Raw genomic sequence first — 23,769 nt, forward strand, 5'->3', positions numbered from 1 at the left:
CGACCTTCCTCACCAATTATCCCAGAGTGCATCCTATACTACTACTCTTTGTCCTCTGGCCTGCCGGTGTAATGGGTCAATTTTAAGTGTAAAGTGTTATAGTTTGGGTCTCTTGATTATATTGTCATTGACTTTGGCTTAGATATTTAGTTTTGTCCTTATTTTTCTCCACCAATGCATTTGGGACCACATGGACCCCGGCCCCCAGACTTTATTTTTTTCCTTTCTTCTTAGTTTTATAGAAATATGCAAAATATGTGGTAAAACAAAGTAATCCATGTTCCAAGGTTCAATGAAAATGGTGGGAGCCCCTATTTAAAAGAAATAATAATAATACAAATAAATAATAAGTAATAAAACAATTAAAAATTAAAACAAAAGAAAAATGTATAAGGCAGTTTTTTTGTTTTGCTTTTTTGTTTGTTTGTTTTTGCATAGGTGCAGCAAAAGTTGGGGAAAATAGAAAGGAAAAACTTTTGTCCTAAAAACAGAGAGACCCTACCCATGAAGCATCCTGACATAAAACCAAATACAAGCTCCAGGCATAACCCAAAATCTTTCTTTGTGGTCCCAGTAAAAGTTTTTCTCAATCAATGTTGTCACAGTCAGTTATTTGTAATTAGAGATCCTATTTTTTTGCACAGATTCTATGTCAAAGTCAGGGTGTCATGGAGTGTCTTCTGGTTTCATCTCACCGTTAGGTGGCAATGCAGGGAACTCTGCCCTGAATGCAAGTTGTTGCTGTTACCAAGTTGTAAGGATGTCATATGAACCTACTCCGGACCAAGTCGATGTCAGGGCAGCATTAGGGCCTTTCCCTGTAAAAGTCCAATTCCTGGTGCTGGTACAGAAAACTGTGCCAGTTACATAGATGGGATCCAAGGTTTAGGGATGAATGACTACTCTCTGATCATCTAAAACCTAAGCCAAGTCACTATGACAAATGTTCAGGGGAAAAGGCCCCCTGCATTATAAAATTTATGAGCTACTTTCTTTATTAGATAACTTGTTTCCATATGTAAGATTTACCCCATTTTAATGTAATTATGCAAAAAATATATGGCTATGCCATATGATATTACTGGTGCATATGGGGGTAAAAATAACAAACTAAACAATCCCTATAACCTGGTTCTAACATGAACTAACATGAATTCAGAACCCAAGAGGAACTTATCTACTAGAATTTCCTACCAAACAGATAAAAAAAAATGAATGTGAAAACTACCTCTACATAAGGAAATAGACAATATAAATTAAACCTACTAAGGAAATACATCTAAAGCAATATATGAAGAAAATATACATATTCCCTTTAAGTTTTTTGAAATAGTCTGGGTGGTGGGGAATAAAATTTGGGGCACAGCTTCAGCTTGCAACACGGTCTTGTGTAGTCTGAAAAATGGCTCCCAGCAATCACAGATCAGAAAATGTTCTCAAGCTGGGGGTTCTCAGAAACCAAATCCTGTACCAAACAACAGTCCACAGTGAAGGGAGGTGGGCAAAGAAGGGCCACTGAGAGCAATCATCAGCAGTGGTGGTGGCAGCTTCTTCTCACGCTGAGACAAAGCAGGCTGGGAATCTGTCTTTTTACCTTGGAAGCTGGTTGGCAGCTGGTTGGAGGTGGGGAGAACGTTCTTGTTCCAGGGAGTTAAGAACTGAGAATAAAAAGGGTTAAATAGGGAGAAATAACAGATTGCACTGAGAGAGTGAAGTGATAGAAAAGGATTTGTAAAGTGGTAAGTGGTGGGGCAGGGTTATATATAACAGGGGCAGAACTATATACAACACAGACAGACATAATATATCTTACAGATAGACATTAGACAGCCATTGATGTGGCCAATACATACTCTCATGCACTCACATAGACAGACACTGAGGATCTATCCATGGGTTGGAGTTGAAAAATTGACCCAGGTGGAATGGGTCAAAACTCTTAAAAAATATAAAACAGGAAAGTCAGATGGAAAGATTTTCCATTATCTAGGCAAGTCATCATTGGTGAGAAAAAACTTTACTGAAGAAAGGCTTCCTGGTTTAGATTAAAAAGATCATTTTTTAAAACAATTGTAATTTTCAAGTCTAGAAAACTAAGCTATTATGGTAATGAGCACTATAAGAGAAGTCTACACCATGAAGTATCCTCTAGCAGGTTGTGAGTATCCAGGTTTCTTTCCTGAAAGCAAACTAAAATCATGAGCATTATGATATAATGGTAAACTACCTTGAATTGAAAATAAATTGCAATAACATACTAATTGAATGAGCAATATAGCAGGAGTTAATGGCATGCAGTTGCATTTTTCATTGTTACTTGTGGAAATAAATATTAGATCATGTTAGCAGGCATAGTCAAAAAATACATAGATTAAAATTTTTGTCAAGACATTACCTTAATGAGCACTTTCTTTTGAATCTAATATAATATAACACTGCAATGCGAAACTAGGGCAACCAACCTATATCTCCAAGTACTACTGTGGACAAAATAATCAAGGAATTATTATAGACATAGTAAAATTAAGACACAAAACTTCTTATAGTGAGCACTGTAGTGGGAGTTTATTGCATCCAAACTCATTTTGCATGTGTTTCAATGAATAAAAGCATTAGAACATTATTATAGACATTTATAAAGAGAAGTTAGTTGATTGTATACCTGCTCAATCTAAACAACTATATTCATTGCTAAAGGTTTCTTTGAAGTACAGAAGAAAATATACATTTTTGTGTTTCTCCTCTTCCACTTAGTTCCTCTTCTTCTCACTACACTCTGTGGCTAAAGGTGTGTGAAAAAATTACCATTTAGACCATTGTGTTGCTTTGTGCAATTATCCTAAATACCACATATAAGTGGATTCTCGATTTATGCTTCTTTGTCTGGCTTGCTTCATTTAACATAGATATCTACATTTTCAAAAACAATTTTTTATTATGAAAAGTATGGATAAACTCTGTTCTTTGCCAAAGGACAAAAGTGAGAGACAATAAAGAGACCTCAGATTTATATATAGAAAGATGCTTCAAAGTCACAAATCATAAAAAGAGAAAAGAAAGTGATCTTTAACAAGTGAAAAATATTGTTACAGAGTAATAAAAAATCGGGACAATAAAAATAAACTAATTAAAGACAGCTCTAAAGTAAATGTGCTCAATCACTAATAAAAATGGGATTAGAAACAGAATGGAAAAATAAGACATTTGTGGTAGACAAAATAACAAGTCATCATGAGTATATAATTTCCTAATCCTCGGGTCCTGTGAACATTATCTTACATGAAAAGGAGATTTATTGGGTAGAGATAGGTGAAGCATTAATTTTATTGAGTTTTGTCACTATATCCCACCATTGCCTTCTGGCCTTGATTGCTTCTTGTGATAGGTATGCTGTAAATTTTAAGGATGCTCTTTAGAATGTAATTTCCTTTTTTTTTTTTTAAGGGGGGCACTCAGGTGACACTCAGGGGTTACTCCTGGGTATTTGCTCAGAAATCACTCCTGGCTAGGGGGACCATATGGGATGACAGGGATCAAACCAGGCCCACTCTGGATCTGCCACATGCAAGGCAAATGGCCTACCACTGTGCTATTGTTTCGGCTCTGTAAGTTTCTTTTAGATCTTGCTCTTTTCAGTATTCTATCCCTATGTGGGATTCGTCATTGTGACTAGGATGTGTCTTGGGGTGCTTTACTTTGGGTCTCTTTTAGCTGATACTCTTTGGACATGCAGGATTTGGTTGCATGCCATCCTTAGCTTTCGGAGTTGCTCTGTAATGATGTCCTTGACTGTTGATTCTTCCTAGGAATTTTCTTCCCAGGTCTCTGGGACTCCAACAATTCTTATGTTGTTTCTGTTGAATTTATCAAAGACTTCTATTTTCATCTGTTCATATTTTTTGAGTATTTTTTCCATTGTCTGATCATTTGCTTTAAAGTTTTTGTTCAATCTCCTCTGCTGTATAGAGTTGTTCTGCATCTCATCTTCCAGCTCACTGGTTCTGCCCTGAACTGCTGTTACTCTGTTGGAGAGGCTTTCCATTGAGGTTTTCATTTTATTCACTGTGTTTTTCAGTCCTGAAAAACTCAATTTGGAGGTTTCAATTTGGAGTATTTCAATTTGGAGTTTTTTGATTTATATCTTTGTGGTCTGCTCAGCTTGATCTATGCTTTTTTGAGTTCTTTGAACATTCTGCATATTTTTCTCTAAACTCCTTATCTAAGCTAACTAGATGGTTGGGACTTTTCGGATCATCAGAGCTGCCATCTTCATTCTCTATGCCTGGTGTTGGCCTATGTTTTTCTCCATTGTCACACTTGTGTGTGTGTGTGTGTGTGTGTTTTCTACATGTTATGATGGAGTTTATTGGCTAGAAGATGTGTGCAATGGTGCTGCAAAGCGGAGCAGTCAAACTCCTCTGGCTCCACCCTGGGGAACTACACTGGTAGTTTACAGCTTACCTCCACTCACATAATTTCATCAGGGACTTCTGGGCAGGGGTTGGTCTCAAATCCCACAGCGATGGTCTGCTTCAGCCCCTTGCACTGGCATTATTTGGAGTCAACCATGCTCACCCTGTTTCTCATTAAAAATTCTAAATTCTTTTGAGTTTCAGGTGTTAGCTGCCTCATGCTCTACGGGCAGAGTCTGATCCAAGATGATAATAGATTACTGAGCTCAGAGTTTGGAATTCCAAGAATTTTTGGAAGTCATTATGAGTTCTAAGATCTTTCTGGTAAATGGCGATTTTTGGGGTCACATTGTAGTGTATTCCAGAACATAGCCCAAATATTCATGAGGCAGCATCTAAATTTTTTTTTTGCAACCTGTAAACCAGTCACCAGCAAGAATGTCATCACATCTTATATAATCTCTGAATTTCTCTGTCAGAACATGCAAGCAAGATGTCTTCCATATAGTGAAGAATATAAGCATGGGGAAATTTTGCAGGAGCAGGGTGTAAAACCACATCAATGAAGTATTGGCATATAGTAGGTGAGTTGGTCATTCCCTGAGTTAAAACAATCTACTTAAATCTATGCATAGGGGTCCTGTTGTTAAGAGAGGGAATGGAAATGAAAAGTATTTATAGTCCTCTGAGTGTATGGATATGTCATAAAAACAGACTTTTAGGTCCATCACAACTAATGGCCAGTGTTTAGGAATATCCACTGTGGTGGGGATGCTGGGTTGTAATGCAGCCATGGGAACATAGTAGAATTAACAGTCCTAAAGTAAATTAACAAACACCATTTTCATACATTTTTTGTATAACAAATTAGGAAAGTTTCATTCTGAAAATGGAATATGTCCCCATTTAAGCTGTTCTTTGACCAAGCCTTTAGTGCCTTTAATTTTGTGTTGTTAAGGAATTACTGTAGGGCCCAGAGAGATAGCACAGTGGCGTTTGCCTTGTAAGCAGCCGATCTAGGACCAAAGGTGGTTGGTTCGAATCCCGGTGTCCCATATGGTCCCTCATGCCTGCCAGGAGCTATTTCTGAGCAGACAGCCAGGAGTAACCCCTAAGCATCACTGAGTGTGGCCCAAAAACCAAAAAAAAAAAAAAAAAAAGGGAATCACTGTATTGTCTACACAAGTTTGTGGGATTTTCACTGAATGCAGAGGGATTTTGGGTGCTGAACTGCAGTGGTCCCAATTAAAAAAGCATGACCTCATGGTGCTAGAGGTAAGGTATCTGTCTTGCCAGTGCTAGCCAAGGAAGGATCGTGGTTCGATCCCCCAGCATCCCATATGGTCCCCCAAGCCAGGGGCAATTTCTGAGTGCTTAGCCAGGAGTAACCCCTGAGCATCAAATTGGTGTGGCCCAAAAACCCAAAAAAATAAAAAAAAAAAATAAGAGAACCTGCTTTAAAAAAAAAAAAAAAGCATGACCTCTGAACTAATTGCCAGAATGGGAGCCTGGATAGGAATATGATACTCAGCATGCCATTAATCATGTAGATCTCAATCTCATAGAGTCAGGGGTAAAGGAGCTATATATGGTTGGAAATTAGCTACCTGTCCTTCTGGACCAATGCATTTCAGCCATCTAGAACTGTGCCAGACAGAGGAAGAAGTCAATTAACCTATTCCATGTAGGCCATAGGGTATTTATTGCATGGTCCAATTACAGGGCTGGTGTTGTGAAGAAGTGATAAAAAAACATCAGCACCTGTATTGAACATAACTTTAAATTTCTTCCCATGAATTTCAAGGGTTATAGGTGGATGCTCTGCCTTTGTAAACTTAGAGGTAAAGGCCACCGAGAGATTAGCAGAAGCAGTTAGGGAGTTGGCACTACCAAAGTTTCCAATCCTAAGGCAATAAGAGTAACCAGGCATAACAAAGAAAAGTAGCAGAAGCTGAGCAATGTGCTCTCTTTTTGTAAAAGTGCAAGCAGTTGGCACTGAAATGACAATTATTATTTCTCCATCATAATTAGAATCTACTAGAATGGTGATCCCCTTAATTGTTAGAGTGCTTCTCTCCAGAAGCAGGTCTACAGTTCCTTACAGGATTGATCCCTTATGCCAGATCTTAATTGGTAAGAGGACTGGACAAATGTTGTAGTTATGGTCTCAGGGCAAGGGATATTTAAGTCACAACTTCTTGCAGTAGCAGGTTGTAGCAAATCTATTGTTCATAGCTCTGCTGGTCTTTGCTGGGAAGGAAAGATGCCAGTGGGAGTGTCCCTTGATTCTGTAGGGCCTGGAACTGGCCCTGTATCCAGTTTCTGAGACAAAAAGATTGGGTAGAGGTCTAGAGAAGGCAGGTTCAGGAGGAATTCTTCAATTTCCTAGAAGATGCCAATGTTAAAACTTCTGCCCTGAACCTGTGAAGCCTGGTGCTGACCTCTTTTCCAGTTGAGACAAGATTACTAGGTAAGCAGCAATCTCTGCCCATGGTTTCCCTTGCCATACCTTGGACAAAGTTCTGGTGGTTCCCTTCAGTGTTAGGAGATAGTCTATTTTCTGTGGAAATAGCTTGGCCCATCCTGATTATCCTGATCTTTCTTCTGGGCTAAATAAATCTCAGCAGTATAAATATGTGTCTGATGTTTAATTGAGCCAACATTTCAACACACTATTAGTTACCACATAACATCATCTCTTTCTCTAATAGGGCACAAGATTGCCTGGAAATATTCATTAGTATTTCAAAGGCTAATTACCTTATTAGGTGCTGCTGTGTTTCATTACTTCTAACCTGTCTCCAGATTGCATCTATCATTTTCCCCAGAAATTCTGCATTTGGCTTGTAAATTCCCTGAAAAAAATCTTTGTAGAGCTTTCATTAAATTCAGCATCAGCATCATTTTTTCCCAATCCCACCATGCTATTTCACAGATCTGTGCCTAAATATTACTATGTAGGGTAGCTTGCCATTATTTATATTTTTATTTAGACACTTTGATTACAAATATAATTGTAGTTGGGTTTCAGTCATGTAACGAACACCCCTCTTCACCAGTGCAACATTCTCATCACCAGTGTTCCAAATCTCCCTCCTCCCCACCCCACTCCCCACCTGTACTCTAGACAGGCATTCTACTTCCCTCTTTCATTCGCATTGTTGTGATATTTCTCAATGTAGTTATTTCTCTAATTACACTCATCACTCTTTGTGGTGAGCTTCAAGTCATGAGCTGGACCTTCCAGTCCTCCTCTCTTTTGCCTCTTAAAATTATTGCAAAAATGTCGTTTATTTTTCTTAAAACCCATAAATGAGTGAGACCATTCTGCGTCTATCTCTCTCCCTTGACTTATTTTACTCAGCATAATAGTTTCCATGTCCATTCATGTATAGGAAAATTTCATGACTTCATCTCTCCTGATGGCTGGATAATATTCCATTGTGTATATGTACCACAATTTCTTTAGCCATTCACCTGTTGAAGGGCATCTTGGTTGTGTCTAGAGTCTGGCTATTGTAAAAGTGCTGCAATGAATATAGGTGTGAGGAAAAGATTTTGTATTGTATTTTTGTGTTCCTAAGGTACATCCCTAGGAGTGGTATAGCTGGACCAATTTCTAGCTTTTGGAGGAATCACCATATTGCTTTCCATAAAGGCTGAATTAGACAGCATTCCCACCAACAGTGAATAATAGTTCCTTTCTCTCCACATCCCCACCAGCACTGCTTGTGCTCATTCTTTGTGATTTGCACCAATCTCTGCAGCATGAGATGGTACCTCATAGTTGTTTTGATTTGCATCTCCCTGATGATTAGTGATGTGAAGCATTTTTTCATGTACCTTTTGGCCATTTGTATTTCTTCTTTGACAAGCTGTCTGTTCATTTCTTCTCCCCATTTTTGATGGGATTAGATGTTTTTATTTCTTGTAAATTTCTGTCAGTGCCTTGTATATTTTGGAGATTAGCCCCTTATCTGATGGGTATTGGGTAAATAATTTCTCCCAATTAGTGGGTGGCTCTTGTATCCTGGGCACTATTTCCTTTGAGGTGCAAAAGCTTCTCAGCTTAATATATTCCCATCTGTTTATCTCTGCTTCCACTTGTTTGGAGAGTGAAGTTTCCTCTTGGAAGATGCCTTTAGTCTCAATGTTATGGAGTGTTTTATCTACGTATTTTTCTATATACCTTATCATTTCAGAACTGATATCCAGGTCTTTAATCCATTTGGATTTTACCTTCGTACATGGTGTCAAAGCTTGCCATTTTTACATCAGTTTACTGCCCTTCTCCAATTAACACATAAAAATTTAACTGAACCCCTGAAATTCTCCTTCCAGATTGACCTGGAGTTTAAACTCCACCAGGGTGTGGAGTTTCTTAGTCTCATCACTAAGCCACATCTTCCACTGCCAAAATTGTGAAGGGCGCAGGCAAGTTCTAGCTATGGTATGAAAATCCCGAGGAGTTCAAACAAACCCTCACTCCAGCTAGTAAGAAACTCAACACAATATGGAATGTTGGTCCATATAAAGTGCAGGCCTTTTTGAATTGGCTAAGTGAGGCCATGTTAAATCCCTCATAAAATGGAGGCTGATCATTTTCCTGATTGGCAGAGGAGGATTGGCTAGATTCATGAAGCCTAAACATTTCTACTGAGCTTTTAGTCTCTGAGTCTGGAGGGTAAGTAGCTGCTTCATATGTGTCTCTCCCTCATCTGAAGCAATAGATCTTGTAGATGGTGATTTCTCCAGCTTAATGTTAATGGTAAATGATGATTATTGGCCCTGGAACAGCATCCATCTTGAGAATACATCACCACTGGGGAAGTACTTTTACTCTTAATATAGAAGATATTTCTTAGAGCATAGTATTCATATTCTTGAGGGAGAGATTCATATTCTGGAGCAAGAGATGTATGCAGATTCACCAAAATAATATCAAAAGTAACATCATGCTGTCTGGCATGCGTATTATCACACTAGTAAGGGATAAACTAAAATATGTAGCAATATTAGTCAAAACCTGAGAAATTAGCATTGTTTTAGCATAGGAAATTCTGGCCCAGACTTATGAAGGGGCCATGGCCCTGACCCATGAGAGCATCACTTTACATATTATGGTTCCTGTTTGGGTGCCAGATATAAATGATGCTAGTGAAATCAGATTCTAAGATGTAGAATCTGAGGTCAGATCTCAGGCAAGTAGATCTCACAAAGAAGCATCTATCAGCCACTTTGGGAGAGTAACTAACTCTATTTTAGGTGGGAAAGGCATATTTATATTAGGGCAAAGTAGGGTGTGAAATCTGTGTCAGCCAATCAGGTAGGATTTGAGAGGGGATTAAAACAGGGTGTGTGATTCTGTGTTTAGGAAAAACAGGATATAGGGGATAAGGAAAAGTAGGGTGTGTGTGCTTTATACATTTAAATAGGGTGTGTGCTTCATGCGTGTGATTAGCTACACCCAGGTGTTCCTGGCTCTATGCTAAGGAATTACTCTTGACAGGCTTAGGACACCGCATGGTGTGCCAGGCATCAAACTTAGATCAGCTACATGCAAGGCATGTATCTTACACACTGTAATATCTCTATAGCCCCAAATATTTAAATAAATAAATGTAGTATTTTGATCTGATTTTTTTCCATTTGAGGCCTTTGCAAATATTTCTAGGAGGAAGCCTTTTACTAGAAACTTAAGAGTTTCCTGGCATTGACCTGAGAGACTCGCTATTGTTCTCAAAAAATGCTATCCAAAGATAGTTTTGTTCTATCCAAAGAACAGAAAACAAGAGTTAGAGCTAGTGGTTTATACCTTTGATTGCTGAGTTAGAATAAAGATGATGAAATAGTTATTACTAACTTGGGGTATCTGTAGTTGCTCTATGTTTAAACATGTACAAAGAAAGTAAATCCCTAAGAAAGAAAGAAAATGGGGCCGGTGACGTGGCGCTAGAGGTAAGGTGTCTGCCTTGCAAGCACTAGTGTAAGTCTTCTCAGTGTTAAGGGAAGTCTCTTTTGAGTAGATCAATGTCAGAGCAGCTGTAGGGTCTTCCCTGGTAGAGGATTGCCTCCAGGTGATGTTATAGACAACCTAGGATGTTTTGTAGATGTCCCGAAAACACCAAAAAAAAAAAAAAGAAAGAAAGAAAGAAAATAAATGGAAGGCTAATATCCAGAGTTCTGTGTTACTCCAACCTAAAAATGAGATCCAAACAATGACAATGCTATACACAAAAGAAAGGCATAATAACAAATCAGATGTGGAAAGAAATTAACAAACAAGGTGATTTCACTATCAAGATTGGAAAATAGACAACAGTTAATATCTAAAGAAATGTTATGGGGCTGGAGAGATAGTTCAGTGGTAGGACATTTGCCTTGCATGCAGCTGAACTAGTACAAATGGTGGTTCGAATCCTGGCATTCCATATCGCATATCCCCCATGCCTGTCAGAGACCAACTTCTGAGCACAGAGCCAGGAGAAACCCCTGAGTGCCACCGGTGTGACCCAAAAACAAAAACAACAATAAATAATGTTATAAACATATTTTTCTTCTTCAGATGAATCCAGGTCAGCTACATGCAAGGCAAGTGTCCTATGCACTGTACTATCTCTCAGCCCAAATATTTTAAATATATGTGCAGTTTGCTATCTGAATTTCATCCCTTGAAAGGCCTGAAATATCTTCTTCAGCTGATCTTGTAACCTATGAGTAAGATAATACTAGGACAACCAACTACACTCTTAGTTGAGAATATGGGAAAATAAAATTTCACTTTTTCCTTCTTAGTGAACATGGAATATTATCCAGGATATAACACATAACAGGGTATAAATCAAATGTATAAGTTTACAAATATAAAAATTAAACAAAGTATCTTCTTAGACCACAATTCCAGGAAAGCAGAAGTTAGCCACAGAAAAAGATCAAGAAAACTTCTGACACATGGAAGCTGAAAAAAAAACCCCACTGCTAAATAAGTGGATCAAAGAGGATGTCAAGGGAGAAATAAAAATATTTCTTGAAACTAATGATAATAAAGATACAAGCTATCAGAATCTATGGGATACATATAACAAAAGCTCTACTATGGAGGAAATTCATAGCTATGCAAACAGTCCAGATCAACAACTTAAATACACATCTCAAAAATCTTGAGAACAGGGCCGGAGTGATAGCACAGCAGTAAGACATTTGCCTTGCATGCAGCCAACACAGGATGAACCCTGGTTCAAATATGTTTCCCCATGCCTGCAAGGAGCAATTTCTGAATACAGAGCCTGGAGTTAAAAAAAAAAACATCTTGAGAACAGAATTAAATCCAAAATGTAGTAGAAGAGAAATTGTAAAAACAAAGCAGAAATCAGCAACATAGAAATCAAGAAAGCAATTCAAAGAATCAATGAAACCAGGAATTGCTCCTTTGAAAGAATAAAAAAGATAGACTAACATTTAACTAGATTCATGACAGGTGGCAAAAAGAGAAAATGTTCAAATAAATAGGATCAGATATAAAAGGGGAGAAATTATAGTGGATATTGGGTTGTCTACATACAAGACAAGCATCCTACTTGCTGTACTATCTATCCTTAGAATTTCTTGTCCTATATCTTGAGAATAAAATGACCAAGTCATGAATATCTCTTGTGCTAAAATTACAGCTCTGTCTTCATCTCTCACACATCTCTCTGGATCTTCTCTCTCTTCTTTCTCTTCTCTTCTCTTCTCTTTTCTCTTCTCTTCTCTTCTCTTCTCTTCTCTTCTCTTCTCTTCTCTTCTCTTCTCTCTCTTCTCTTCCTCTCTCTCTTCCTCTCTCTTCCTCTCTCTCTCTCTCTCTCTCTCTCTCTCTCTCTCTCTCCCCCTCCCCCAACACTTGAACTCAATTTGTTAACCAATTTTTTTGTTTTGTTTTATTGGGCCACACCGGGTGACACTCAAGGGTTACTCCTGGCTATACACTCAGAAATTGCTTCTGGCTTGGGGGACCATATGGGACACCGAGGGATCGAACCTCGGTCCATCCTAGGCTAGTGCATGCAAGGCAGACGCCTTAAGGCTTGTGTCACCGCTCAGGCCCCATGTTAGAAATTTTATTGTCTCTTCTCCCAACTTTCCCGTCAACTCCAGGTTTTTCCCAAACTTACACTATACACTTCCTTCTAAGTATCCATCTGTATTTCTTTATATATGGTCTCATATTTTATTTCTGAGGACAAACTATTAAAAAGAAAATTTTAAATTATTTGTACTTTTTCTTTTTTTAGGAGTATCTGGTATAAAAATTTCAATAGTTCAAAGGGGAGAACAAAGGAAAAATGTAAAAACTCAAGTTTTATTTGATAATAATCCTTGGCATTAGCGATCATTCACCTACAATGACAAATGAGGGCTGTTAGGTATCATTGCAGTTCAAACTACTGAGGCACATAGAAAACCACTCATTGATTATATTGACATATACTTAAATGATAGAACCTATAAATCATTTTTCATTTATTTAAACTATACAAGAGGAGATGCATAGTTCTATACCTCTGGTACTACCACTAAACAAATATTGTTTAACATATAAAGTATAATTTCATAAAAATAAAAACATGGGTGGCTGATACATCCATCAAAATTATTTTTGATTCTTGGGGTTGGAGTGATAATGCAACAAGTAGGACACTTGCCTTGTTTCCTGACTCAAGTTTAATCCTCAGTGTCCCACACAGTCAGCCTCTCAAGCACTGCCAGGAATAATTCCAGAGTGCAGAATGAGAGTAACTCTTGAGCATTGCTGGTTGTGGCCCCAACATAAAAATATTTATTTTTTGGTCCAAGAGTTCAAAAAGCAGGCTCATATTGACTGAAATTATAAAGAAAATTTATATATTTGTTATTAAAAAGAAGACCACCACTGCCTTTTTCATATTTATTCTTACCCCCAATCTCTGAATTTATGGCAATTTCCTAAACTTTCTGGCACACAAAAGGGAAGATACTTACTGGACACATGTGATGCGAAATACCTTTTCTCTTGCATAGGGAGGAGCCAGCCTTTCCATAACTGCATTGTTTGCTTATAAGATTAGCACCTCTGAGACAGAAAGTGAAAGTGCAATCAAGCAGCATATTTTCATAAGAAGTGAGATTCTGGGTTAAGTTTTGGGAATGAATTCAGAACTTTTTCTACCTCGCTTCTTGGCTCTGCTTTCTCAGTGTGGCTTCATCTCTGTCAGATCACACATAGATTCTTGTAAGACAAAATGACTTCCAGCAGTTCCTTTATTTATGGATGGTACAATGAGAAAAATCTAATTGCCAATGTTATTTGACAAAGTCCTGACATTTATTTTTACTCCAATCTCTGAATTAGGGGCAATTTCCTAAACCTTTCCTGATATACAGAAGGGAATGTACTTATTTGACAGTTCAAGGACATCTGATGTGAGGTCCCTTTTCTCTTGCGAAGGGGGAGTCAGCCTCCCCATATCTGCACTATTTGCACACAAGATTAGCACCTTTAGGAAGGAGGAAAGGGAAAATGCAGTCAAGCAATATATTTTCATAATCAGTGAATTTTATTTATTTTATATTTTTGGGTTTTGGGTCATACCCAGTAGCGCTCAGGGATTACTCCTGACTGTACTCAGAAATTACTCCTGGCAGGCTCAAGGGACCACCATCTGGAATGCCGAGGAACCCAGACTGACTGCTTGCAAGGCAAACATCCTACCCATGTGCTATCGCTATGGCCCTCATAATAGATTTTTAACCTTTGGGTTGGGGTGCATAATGAAGCTCAAATACATAAAAGAGACACAATTGGAGTTCTAGATACTGCTATGGGATTGGGAGTTTTAAAGTCCTGTCTTCTATAGCTCCTAAGAGACTTGTTTGGTAATCCAAACACCAGGAAATAGGATTGCCTTAGGCCCATTCAGCATTATTTGTTGTTATGGCATATTAAGCAAATACGTTTTTGGAGAACATGTGTTCATAGCTGCTGTTTCCAGGCACTTGTTCTATTTATTCTGTGCACAGTTTTGTCAACTATATAGGACATTAATTTCATTAAGAATATGCATTATAGTTAGACTTACAACATAAGCTTATCAGCATACTGATATCATTTTTCATGCTTACTATAGCTTACAGCTGTTTACCTAGCTTCTGAAAAAGATCAGAACAACAAAGTCACAAATGAGCACACATAGCTAACAAAGCTAACTGATACATTAAGTTAGAATTAAAAAAAAAAGAATGTAAAAACAGAATAGAAACAAAGAATTCTTCAAATTAAAATTGTTTTCCTGGAAAACAAAGATAATTAATAGAGTGCTTGCTTCGGTAGCACATAAACTAAAATTGGAACGATACAGGGAAGATTAGCATGGCCCCTGCGCAAGGATGACATGCAAATTTGTGAAGCATTCCATATTTTTTTTAAAAAAAGATAATTAATAGACTATTGTATTTTTCTTTATAGCTATATAGAAAGCATCTTACACTAATTGAAAAAACTAAAAGTTTCCTTAGTAAGAGCTTTGGCATAAAATATGAAATAAGGTCAGAGATATATTATATGAGTTAAGATTATTTTTATTTATTTGGTTTTTGGGTCACACAGGACAGTGCTCAGGGTTATTTCTCCTGGCTCTGCGCTCAGAAATCTCTCCTGGTAGGCATGGGTGGTGGTGGTGGCGGGGACATATGAGATGCTGGGATTCGAAACACTGTCTTGGATCAGCTGTGTGCAAGGCAAATGCCCTACCGCTGTGCGATCTCTCCAGCCACCACGAATTAAGGTTCTTGACTTGCACACTGATAACTCTTGACTGTGCTCAGGGATTAGTCCTGGTGGTGCTCGAGAAATTATATGTGGTGCAGATATTGAACCTGGGTCAATCGTATGCAAAACAAGTGTCTTAGCTTCTGTACTTTTGGTACGGCCCTTAAGTTTTTAAGTGTATAATTTAGTTGTACATGCATTAAATGCATTCTTACTGTTATGTGTCCTTCAACATTTCATCTTCAGTATTTTTTCTTTTTGAAAATTTGAAATATCATTTCTTTTTTATAATAATTTTTATTTTGATCAAAGTGGATCATATATCTTTCAGAGTAATATTTTAGGTACATATTGACATTGAATCAGGGGAATTTCCGCCACCAAAGTTGTCCTCCCTCCATCCTCGTTCCCAGCATGCATCCCACATTACCCCCCAGATTATTAGTATAAGTGGTCCCCTCTGTGTCTAGCTTGTTGTAGATTGAGTATCAATTCTATTGTCGTTGGCTTTAGATTTGGTGTTTAAGTCCGATCATTTTTATTACTACTTAGTGATCATACAACTGTTTGGTCTTGGTACCCTCCATTATTTCCCCTTCAATTTGAGAGGTGGAACAAGATGGTTCAAGTTATGTAGTTCTGTTTAAAGGAGAGATAGCACAGCGGCGTTTGCCTTGCAAGCAGCCGATCCAGGACCTAAAGGTGGTTGGTTCGAATCCCGGTGTCCCATATGGTCCTCCTGCCTGCCAGGAGCTATTTCTGAGCAGCCAGCCAGGAGTAACCCCTGAGCACTGCCGGGTGTGACCCAAAAACCAAAAACCAAAAAAAAAAAAAAAAAAAAATAAAAAAAATAAAGAAATAAAGAAAAGAAACCAAAAAAAAAACAAAACAAAACAAAACAAACAAGCGCTCTCTTCCACTGCCGGCCTACACACCGCTTCTTTGCCGCCGCCATGTCTCTAGTGATCCCCGAGAAGTTCCAGCATATTTTGCGAGTACTCAACACCAACATCGATGGGCGGCGGAAAATAGCCTTTGCCATCACTGCTATTAAGGGTGTGGGCTGAAGATATGCTCATGTGGTGTTGAGGAAAGCAGACATTGACCTCACGAAGCGAGCAGGAGAGCTCACTGAAGATGAGGTGGAGCGCGTGATTACCATTATGCAGAATCCACGCCAATACAAGATCCCTGATTGGTTCTTGAATAGACAGAAGGATGTGAAGGATGGAAAATACAGTCAGGTTCTGGCCAACGGCCTGGACAACAAGCTCCGTGAAGACTTGGAGCGACTGAAAAAGACACGGGCCCACCGGGGTCTGCGCCACTTCTGGGGACTTCGCGTCAGAGGCCAGCACACCAAGACCACAGGACGCCGTGGCCGCACTGTGGGTGTGTCCAAGAAGAAATAAGTGTGTAGGCTTCGCCTATAATAAATAGTTTATACGCTTAAAAAAAAAACAAGCAAAAAAAAAAAAGGGCGAAGTTCTTCTAGAGGCTTTAAATATTAATTTGAGAGAAGAAAGGGAAAGAGGGAGAGAAACACAACAATACAAAAAAGAAAAATCAAACAAAAAAATCCAAAAAGTACTACAGCAATAAATACAACCACCACACAATAACTATGGTCCTAAAATAAAAACTTTAAAACAAAGCACACACAAAAATAAAAACAACAACAACAACAATAACAAAATCAGAAAAAATATTTTGTGCTGCCTTTTTTTTTTTTTTCCTGCATAGGCACAGTAAATATTGAGGAAATTAGAAAGGGAATTCTCTTGTCCTAAGAAATACAGGGTTTCTTCACTCTTGAAGTATACTGTCTTGGGAATAACTACAGACTCCTTGCATGTTCATTTACTCTCCCCTAGGTTCTTTTGTGGTGTATGGGAAACTTCTGCTCTGTCATGGATGGTGAAATCAGATCTCTGTATCTAGAGATCTTGGGAAATACCATTTCTATGAAAACAATTTCCATTCCACTCCTCCAGCCCCTAGTAAGCAACCTTTTCATTTCTGTTTCTATAAATCTGACTATTTAAGGTACTTCATACAAGTGGAATGTAGTAGTTGCCTTACAATTTATTTATTAGTTCATTTCACTAGGCATATTGCCCTTAAACCATTATTCATATAGTAGCATGCTTTGGATTTTTCTCCACGTTTAAAGATTAATTTTATTTATCTGTTATGTTTTATGTTTTTGTTTTTTTGTTTTTTGGGCCACACCCGGTGGTGCTAAGGGGTTACTCCTGGCTGTCTGCTCAGAAATAGCTCCTGGCAGGCACGGGGGACCATATGGGACACCGGGATTCGAACCAACCACCTTTGGTCCTGGATCGGCTGCTTGCAAGGCAAACGCCGCTGTGCTATCTCTCCGGGCCCATCTGTCATGTTTTATTTATCCCTGTGTCTCTTAGTGGACATTTGGATTGCTTTCACCTTTTGGCTTTTGTAGGAAATGCAGTGCACATGGGTGTATTATCTTTTTGAGACCCTTTCAACTCTTTGGATATACTAGCAGATGCAAAGAGATGTGAGAGTGCAGCATTATGTGAATGAAATAGTTTTTATGCCACAGTTTTTATGTATTGTTTTGGAAGTATTTTGGGAATGGAAAGGGGGACCTGACTAGTAGGCTTGAGGTACTATGGGGGTACTAGGGATGGAATCTGAGACAGCCACGTGCAAGTCAAATGCCTTACTGTATTATTACTTTGGCCCACAGTTTTTAATTAAAATTTTCTTGGGAAAAGCCTCCCAAGTAGTGGTTAGGGGGTCTGGGGGCCTTCCCTGGGTGGTTTTTGGTCAATAGGGTGGAGGTCCAGTGCTAGGTCCAGTGATTTTTGTACTACTCAGGCCATGTAGTATTGATAACATGATATAGGGACCACCAGGGAATGAATAATAAAAATAATAAAACTACTACAATATTCCACTTGCAAGGCATGCACTTCTTATTCCTGAGAATATTTCCCAGATTCTTCCTCAGTTTTGTTTAATAAAATTATTTTATATATGCTAAGGTATAGCAAAGATTCAAAGACTGACAATTCAGGGATTTAATCCTATAATTTAACAAGTGAGAGTAAAAAATATAACCAGACAAAACTTCAGCAAAAATAAAAACTTCAGGAAGATCTGTACCTTCTTTTTTATTCACAGAGATAGAGATAATAAGGATTCAATTGTGGCATAAGTTTCCATTTGTGTTGTACTTCTAATCACAAAATCAAGTGTAATGTATCCAAAGTTTAGCCCAGATTAAACTCAGAGAAGAGCCCTAGGAAACAAGGCTGTGCTTCAGGAGAGAATCAAAGAAGACCTTCTTCTCTGGTGCAGGGAAGCTCACTGGTGTCCTAGAAAGAGCCTCTTTGGGTTAATCTAGTCCAAAGTCTCCCCCCACTTTTTTTTTTTTTTTTTTTGCTACAGACAGAAAACAGGGACATTGAAAAACATGTCTCCATTCCTCCCTTGGTGCAGAAAATTCCATATATATAGAGGTCTATTTTTGTTGTTGTTGTTGGTGGTGGTGGTGGTGGTGGTTTTTGGGGCCACACCAGGTGATGCTCAGGGTTACTCCTGGCTATGTGCTCAGAAATCGCTCCTGGCTAGGGGAACCATATGGGATGCTGGGGATCAAACTGAGGTTCGTTCTGGGTCAGCTGTGTGCAAAGCAAATGCCCTACCGCTGTACCATTGCTCCAGAGGCCTAATTTTTGATAAAAAAAAAAAAAAAGAGTTGAGAACATGAAATGGAATAAAGATAGTCTCTTCAACAAATATTTCTGGCAAAACTGAATAACTATGTGTAACAAATTAAAGCTTGATTTATATTTTACACCTTACATGAAAGTCAATACAAAGTGGATCAAGGACTTTTTTTTTAGTTGAGATCCAACAAAATAAATAAATAAATAAATATGGGGCCAGAAAGATAGCATGAAATAAGGCATTTGCCTTGCATGAAGAAGGACGGTAGTTCGAATCCCGGCATTCCTTATGGTCCCCTGAGCCTGCCAGGAGTGATCTGAGGTAGAGCCAGTAGTAACCCCTGAACGCTGCCAGGTGTGACCCCCCCACACACAAAAAAATAAACAGGACTACATCAAATTAAAGAGTTTCTGCCTGGCAAAATAAACACAGGCTTAAATTAAAAGGCAGCTTACTGAATAAGGGAAAAACATCTGCATTCAGCACATCAGATAATCAAAAAAAATGTTTTAAAAGTCTAAAAAAAAAAGAAAGAGAAAATGAACAGATACTTCTCAGAGGAAGATAAGAAGTCACCTGTAGATACATTAAAAAGTGCTCAGCATCACTTATTATTAGGGAAATACAAATCAAGAAAACAATGAGATATCACCTCACACCAATGAGAAATCTCATATAAAAATAGTAGGAACAATATGTGTTGGTAGGAACTGTTGAAAAAGAAATTCTTATCTACTGCTGGTGGGAATGTTGTCTGGTTGAACCTCTGTTGAAAATGGTATAGAGAGTCCTGAAGTGCTGGTATGATCCAGCTATTCTTCTTTTGGATATCTATCCCCAGGACTTAAAAACTTTCATTCTAAAGGACATGCACACACCTTTATTCATTGCTATACTTAGTACAATAGCTAAGATATGGAATCAACATAGGTATCAATGACAGGTGAATTAATTATGAATATGTGATATATTTTATATATACACAATGTAATACTATGTATCTGCAAAAAACAATAAAATCATACAATTTGCTGCAAACTGCTTGGAACTGAAAAATATTATTTGAGTGAAATAAGCCAGAGATAAAGACAAACATAAGAAGATTAAAGTCAAACATAGATGATCCCACTTATCTGTGGTAAACAGAATAGATAAGAAAATGTAATGTCTTAAAGGGGAGGTGTCTATATCACCCTTGACCCCATAGCTTAGGGAGAAGGACTGAGAAGGAAAAGCTTGGTGTTAGAAGGTAAGAAAAGGAAGTAATAGGGGAACAGGGGTTCAGGCTTTGGTTATTTTGGTAGCGTATGGTATATGACAGTGGTACAGCTGTAAATCCAAAGCACAGACTCAACAACATTGAAAATGAGCTCTAAGCTGCAACTACTAAACTTTGTAATGTGCCTCTCAAGGTGATGGTGGTGGGTTGATAATGTAGTATGTAGTTGATAATGTAGAATGCTGGTGATGGAAGTTCACACTGGTAGTGGGTTTGGTTTTGAATTACATGTCTAAAACACCACTATCAATAACTGTAAATCACAGTTCTTTAATAACAGAATAAAATAATTAAAAAATAATTAAATGAACATAAGATTAAAAGAACTATATATACACACACACACAAATTTATTTCAGTTTTATGTTACACAGGAACAAGAGAAGTCAGAAAGAAAGATTTGTATAAGAAAGATAGTACAGAGTCTAAGAAACTTGCCTTGTATATAGCTGACTACAGTTCAAACCCCAGTAATGCTTACATTACTGTCAGGAGTGGTTCCAGACTCAGAGCACAAGTAAGCACTGAGTATCATCAGTATCAGCCACAAGTACTAAGCCCTGTGGCCACCAAACCCAAACCAAAATTAAAAATACTTTTAAAATAGGTTAAGAAGGCAATTCTGGAAAAATAACTGAAGTGTACAGGGAGGTTAAGGAAAGATAAGAATTATTTTGACAAAAGGTGATCTCCAGAATCCAAGGACTTGCTTCTAGATCACGTCAGTCCTCATTCAGCCTGTCTAGAGAGGATAAAGTTCTGGAATTTCTCTTTCTACGCCAGTCCCACTGAGAAATCCTCAAAAGGCATCTGTGGCTCCTTAAATCAGTTATCATAGGCAATAACTGATTCTGTGAATTACTATAGACTAATCTGGAGCCTGGTGTTCTACACTTATTCCTAAAAGGCACATGGGATATAAAATAAAAATGAGGAAATTCAGTTACATCACTGGTAGAAGTCTAGGAACGACCATAAGTAAATTAAAACTTTCTTTTTGTTTGTATTTAAGCCACACTTGGTGATGCTCAGGGGTTACTACTACCTCTGCTCTGTACTCAGAATTTGTGGTAATGGTTGGAGGATTATATGGGGTGCCATGGAACTCAGGTTGGCCATATATAAGACAAATGCCCTACCCACTGTAGTATATCTCTAGCCACACAAATTAGAACTTTCAACACTAAGAATTATTTCAGAGAAACAATATTTTTGCTATTCACTGAACTGAGTAAATTTTTGGAAAGAGATTCAATAAATTCAAAGACATGTTAACTGGAAAATAAAAGAATTCATGGACATAGAATTAAAGTAGCTAAAGCTACAGTAGCAACAGAAATGGAAGAAGCTGAAAATGTAATTGGTGACCTCTGAGACATATCAATAAAGAAGAGGTAATAGAAAAGATATTCTTAAAAATGGAGAAAATTTAAGTTACTAAATATGAAAAAATAGCAATAAGAACAACATCTAAATTATAGGAATTCCAGAGAAGAAAGAAAGACTGGTAGAAGAAATAAAATTTGAGAATTTCCCCAGTCTGAGGTGGAAGACTTGTTCACAGATCCAGGAGGCCCAGAATGTCAAACAAAATAAATAAACTAAAACAGAACAACAGACATTGTAACCAAGATACAAGAACAAAAGAGAGAAACATATGATGACTGAAAGTAGCAAGAGAGAAGCAAAGCCTCAAATACAAGACACACACACACACACACACACACACACACATGTCAACATAACCAAATTTCTCACAGAAAAATACCTTTCTTTATGAAGAAATAAATACCTTCATAAAGATAATTTCTAGGTGGGAGGAGAGTGTGTGGAAAGGTAGAGGGCATCAGGCAGGGTGGAAGGAAAACTGGGAATATTGGTGGCAGGAAATGTGCACTAGTGAAGTTTGTGTGTGCTGTATAATTGTAACTTAATAATGAACAACTTTATTTGTGAAAAAAAAAACTGTATTATGAACAACCTCGTTGTTGATGTATGGCAGTTGGACTTGGACATGCCCCTTGGATAATCCCACTGTAATGACAGTTGAACCTGGACACGCTCTCCCTGGACACACCTTGTGGACATGCCCCCTTGTCACACAGGGTATAAAAGAAAAAAACTTGAACCTTTGCAGGGGGAGGGAGCCAGGATAGTGACCAGAACAGCAACTGCTGGTCCTGGGTGGGGTGAGGTGGGGCAGTAGTATAAAGCATCCAGAGATTTTTCTTTCTTTCTTTCTTTCTTCTTTCTTTCTTTCTTTCTTTCTTTCTTTCTTTTCTTTTTCTTCTTTCTTTCTTTCTTTCTTTTTTATCTTTTCTTTCTTTCTTTCTTTTCTTTCTTCTTTCTTTCTTTCTTTTCTTTCTTTCTTTCTTCTTTCTTTCTTTCTTTCATTTCTCTTTCTCTTCTTTCTTTTTTCTTTCTTTTCTTTCTTTCCTTTCTTTCTTTCTTTCTTTGTTTTCTTTCTTTCTTCTCTTTCTTTCTTCTTTCTTTCTTTCTTTCTCCTTCTTTCCTTCCTTCCTTCCTTCCTTCCTTCCTTCCTTCCTTCCTTCCTTCCTTCTTGCCTTCCTTCCTTCCTTCTTCCTTTTCTCTCTCTCTTTTTTTTTCTTTCTTTCTTTCTTTCTTTGTTTTTTTTTTGTTTTTGGGCAACACCCATTTAACACTCAGGGGTTACTACTCCTGGCTATGCTCAGAAATCGCCTCTGGCTTGGGGGGACCATATGGGACGCCGGAGGATCGAACTGCGGTCCGTCCTACGCTAGCGCTTGCAAGGCAGACACCTTACCTCTAGCGCCACCTTCCCCGGCCCTCTTCTTTCTTTCTTCTTTTCTTTTATCTTTCTTTCTTTCTTTCTTTCTTTCTTCTCTTCTTTCTTTCTTTCTTTCTTTCTCTTTCTTTCTTTCTTTTCTTTTCTTTCTTTCTTTCTTTCTTCTTCTTTCTTCTTTCTTTCTCTCTTTTTTTCTTCTTTCTTTCCTTCCTTCCGTCTTTCTTTCTTCCTTCCTCCTTCCTTCCTCCTTTCTATTTCTTTCTCTTTCTTTCTTTCTTTCATTTGTTCTTCTTTCTTCTTTCTTTCTCCTTTCTTTCTTTTTTTCTTTCTTTTTTTTTCTTTCTTTCCTTTCTTTCTTTCTTTTTCTTTCTTTCTCTTTCTTTCTCTTTTTCTTTCTTTCTTTCTTTCTTACTTTCTTTCTTTCTTTCTTTCTTCTCTCTTTTTTCTTCTTTCTTTCTTTTCTTCTTTCTTTCTTTTGTTTTTTCTTTCTTTTTTCTTTCCTTCCTTCTTTCTGTCTTTCTTTATTTCTTTCCTTCCTTCCTTCCTTCCTTCCTTCTTTCTTTCTCTTTTTTTTTTTTTGTGGTTTTTGGGTCACACCCGGCAGTGCTCAGGGGTTATTCCTGGCTTCACGCTCAGAAATTGCTCCTGGCAGGCACGGGGGACCATATGGGACGCCGGAATTCGAACTGATGACCTCCTGCATGAAAGGCAAACACCTTACCTCCATGCTATCTCTCTGGCCCTCTTTCTTTCTTCTTTCTCCTTCCTTCCTTCTTTCTCTCTTTCTTTCTCTCTCTTCCTTCTTTTTCTT

At 38.0% G+C, this 23,769-nt stretch overlaps 1 protein-coding gene, 1 non-coding gene and 1 pseudogene across 4 annotated transcripts in view; 2 read left to right on the forward strand and 1 right to left on the reverse strand.

Moving 5' to 3' along the window:
• Positions 1 to 23,769, reverse strand: part of LOC126018963 (40S ribosomal protein S4, X isoform-like) — a 965,922-nt gene that overhangs the window by 771,686 nt on the left and 170,467 nt on the right. The gene's annotated exons all lie outside the window — the stretch shown is intronic.
• On the forward strand, positions 14,742 to 14,848 carry LOC126019680 (U6 spliceosomal RNA). Its single transcript, XR_007499309.1, has one exon. It is a non-coding gene; the product is annotated as a U6 spliceosomal RNA (small nuclear RNA).
• LOC126018979 (40S ribosomal protein S18-like) lies at positions 16,126 to 16,673 on the forward strand (annotated as a pseudogene).

This window comes from Suncus etruscus, chromosome 9 (assembly GCF_024139225.1).
Source record: "Suncus etruscus isolate mSunEtr1 chromosome 9, mSunEtr1.pri.cur, whole genome shotgun sequence".
Lineage (NCBI taxonomy): Eukaryota > Metazoa > Chordata > Mammalia > Eulipotyphla > Soricidae > Suncus > Suncus etruscus.